Raw genomic sequence first — 4,294 nt, 5'->3', positions numbered from 1 at the left:
TCGCATGTCTGACTCTAACTCCCAGGTCCATTCCTTGACCTTGTTGTTCCTCCATAGTACTTTAACTAGGGGAATAGTCTTGTTTCTCAAGACTTTGTCTTTTCTATCAAGGATCTGCACTGGCTGCTCCTCGTAGGACAAGTATGTCTGTAGCTCCAGATCCTCATAACTCAACACATGAGTTGTATCAGAAACATACTTTCGAAGCATGGAAATATGAAATACAATATGAACCCCTGACAACGACAAGGGAAAAGCCAGCCTATAGGCTACCTGTCCAATCCTCTCCAGGATTTCAAAAGATCCCACAAACCTAGCACTCAACTTGCCCTTCTTCCTAAATTGCTTCACTCTGCTCAAAGGTGAAACTCAAAGGAAGACGTAGTCCCTATCTTGGAATTCTATATCTCTACACTTAGGGTCAGCGTAGCTCTTCTTTCTACTCTATGAAGCAAGCATCCGAGCTCTAATCTTCTCAATAGCCTCATTGGTCCTCTGAACTGCTTCAGGACCCAAATATTTCCTCTCACAAATTTCATCCCAATGGATGGGTGATCTGCACTTCCTATCATTCAACATCTCATATGGAGCAACTTTAATCGTTAACTGACATATTTTATTGTAGGAAAACTCAATCAAAGGAAAATACTTACTCCATGACCCTTCAAATTCCAATATGCTTGTCCGGAGCATGTCTTCCAATATCTGAATTGTCCTCTCGAACTGTCCATCAATCTGAGGATTATAGGCGGTACTGAACTTCAACTGTGTACCCATAGCTTTCTAAAGACTTCCCCAAAACTTTGAAGTAAAGGTGGGGTCCTGATTTGACACAATAGACTTTAGAGCCCCATGGAGGCGTACAATCTCCCTGACATACAACTCAGCGTAGTAATCTATCGTAAAAAATTTCCTCACAGGCAGAAAATAGGCCGACTTGGTATACCTATCTACAATCACCAACACCGAGTCATGTTGCCCCACCGTTCTAGGCAAGCCCACCACAAAAGTCCATAGTGATGTCTTCCCACTTCCATTCAGGAATACCTAAAGGTTGTAATATCCCCGTTGGTCTCTAGTGTTTAGCCTTCACTTGCTAACACGCCAGGCACTTAGCCACATATTCAATCACATCCTTCCTCATCCTAGGCACCCAATATAAAGATTTCATATCCTGATATATCTTCGTGGTGCCTAGATACAACGAATACGGTGTAGTGTGAGATTCATCCAGAATCTCCCGTCTAATACCTTCGTCCATCGGAACACAGATTTAATCCTTGTATCTCAGCAAACCCTTCTCTGAAATAGTATAATCCTTAACCACTCCAGCTAGGACGTCCCCTCTGTGCTTCATCAATTAGTGATCACATAGCTGGCCCTCATTTATCCTCACCACAAAGAGTAGACAATAAGATGATGTTGGCTCACTGGCCCACCACCAACTCTATCCCTGCTTTAATCATATCCTCTACCAACTCTTTTGTGTTAGGATTAATGCCCTAAAAGCGTGTCAAGACATTTTATTGAATTAAATAAAAGAATAATTTTATTATATTTGAATATTATAATTATTGTTTGAATTAATTATATGATAATATCAAGACAAATCCTTATTCATTCATGAGAATATGATCTTGTATTAGTAAAAGAGAATTAAGATCATATATAATGAATAAAATATTCAGTAACATATTAAAGTATGGAATTTTTTATGAATGGTTACTAGTGCGGTTTACTAAGCATACGAGATGCAAGCGATCTAGATTAAGATTACTGATGTGGATAGACATCTTAGTAAAGTTGATGTATATAATAGAGAGTATATATGACATGACCGATAAGAATTAATTATCTTTATAAACTTGTCGTTTGACATAAAGATTTTAATTCTTATCATAATAGATGATCATTTGAAGATCAGTCTAATTCTTTAGTATTCATGAACTCCTATTTCTGTTTATTGGATCTTTTGATTCACTCGTTAAGGTTTCTTAGTAAAACGAGGCAAATGACTTTTGTTTTGGAGATTCAATATCATGAATGACTGGGAACATGAATTGCAATAATGGAATCTATACTTTCCTAACGGATCAAATATTGCTTCTCTTAAGGGTTAATTCTGGAACTGAATAGTTATCGAGCTCAAATATATAATTTGATTAAAGATTAATTAATTAGATTAATTATCTTTATAAAAATTAAGGATCAAGAGGTATTTGAAGGGTAAAATGATAATCTTGACCAAATCAAATTAACGAACCAATAAATGAAGGACTAGAAGAGTAAACTCTGTAAATAGAATTCTATAAATACTTAGAGTGAAATTCCATATTTATAGTTGAATAATCATGGAACTAATAAATAAGATTATTGGATTAAATAGTTTAATTAATAATCTGGTTTATTAGAGCTTCCTATTATAGGTCCATGATCCCCAGATCATCTCTGTCCTACACTGTCAAGAGTAAGGATGTCAAAAGAAAAATTTGTAGAGAGAATGACTTAATTGAAAAGGAATTAATTTTCCAAGGCAAGGAAATATTTATGTGATAATTATAGGCAATTGATTAATTATGAATTAATTAAATATTTAACTATATAGTTTTTATTTTGAAAAACTATAGGTTAAAATAAATATTAATCTTGGATTGATTAATATATAAAGAGAGATTAATAATTATCTAGAATAAGATATTTATTTATTTATTTAAAACTGATACCTTAAGGTAAAGTTAATTTTGAATCACCTGATATTTATGTTGGGATAAATATATTGTCTTAAAAGTTGATTAAACAAACAAATGAGAAAATTAAGGAAAACCCTAATATGTGGGGCGACACACTCACTATGCAATGAGTGTGGCACCACACACATGGATTCCCCAATCTTTGGGATTTGAATTTTGAATTTCAAATTATTTTTTTTAATTAATTATTTAATTATTCCTTTTAAATATGATTTAAACTAAATAATTAAATAGTAATAACATATCAGTTTTAATTTGAATTCTATTTTTAATAAAATAAAGATTAATTAATTAAATTAATTATCTTTATAAAAACTGATAGAGAGATATTTTCAGTGATGATGTTTTTTTTCATGTGATTAAAAATACTCTTTCTTTGAGATGGAAGCGATATTTTCCCTAAACTTGAAAACTATTCAATTCCTCTTCTCTCAATCAAACCTCTCTAGATCTCATGTGTTGAGTACATCTAGAGAGTCATAAATCATCCTTTTGAATCATGTGTGCCCCTACACATCCTTGTGTGTTTGAGGATTGGCCTAGAAGATCAAGGTGTTAGGTTTCAGAACTTTGATAGGAAGATCATTTATTTTATACAAAAAGATTCGAGGACACTTGATAGGCTACAAGAAGTTATCTCTAATCTGATTGTATGTGATTTAATATTTATATATATAATTTATGTATATGATCTTGGCTAGTATAAATAATTATTAAAAAAGGTCCATTCCCCATTGCGTATCTTTGATTTACTCTTTTAATACAACCATTTTGATATTTGCTTCAAACTAAATAACTGTCCCAGACCTCTCTGACTTAAAGCATTTGCCACCACATTGGATTTTCTTGGATGATAGAGGATTTCACTGTCATAATCTTTTACCAACTGTAGCCAACGTCTCTGTCTCATATTTAGATCCTTCTGAGTAAAAAGTACTTCAAACTCTTGTGGTTCGTGTAAAAGTCACACTTTTCTCCATATAAATAGTGTCGCCACACCTTCAGTGCAAATACCACCGCTGCCAACTCCAAATCATGATTAGGGTATCGATGTTCATATTCCTTTAGCTATTGTGATGCATAGCCAATCACATTCCCAGCCTGCATAAGAACACAACCTAACCCTTGTCTAGACACATCGCACTAGACCACAAACTTCTCTTGGTCTGATGGAAGACTCATAACTGAAGCAGTGATCAATCGCCCCTTCAACTCCTAGAAGTTGTTCTCACATATCTCTGGCCAAAAAAACTTCAAATTCTTAGGTGTCAACTCTATCAGGGGTGTAGCAATCCTTGAGAACCCTTCAACGAAATGACGATAGTACTCTACCAATCCCAGGAAACTCCTAATCACTGCGACATTCCTGGACCTTAGCCAATCCCTGACTGCCTCAATCTTGGCCAGACCAACCTTAATCCCATCTTTACTAGCAATGTGACCGAGGAATGTTACCTTAGGTAACCAGAACTCACACTTATTGAACTTGGCATACAATCTGTGCACCCTCAGGCTCTATAGTACCAACCAGAGATGTTGTTCAT

The sequence above is a fragment of the Humulus lupulus genome, chromosome 2 (genome assembly GCF_963169125.1).
Source record: "Humulus lupulus chromosome 2, drHumLupu1.1, whole genome shotgun sequence".
In the NCBI taxonomy this organism is placed as follows: Eukaryota; Viridiplantae; Streptophyta; class Magnoliopsida; order Rosales; family Cannabaceae; genus Humulus; species Humulus lupulus.
This window is presented reverse-complemented; position numbering follows the sequence as displayed.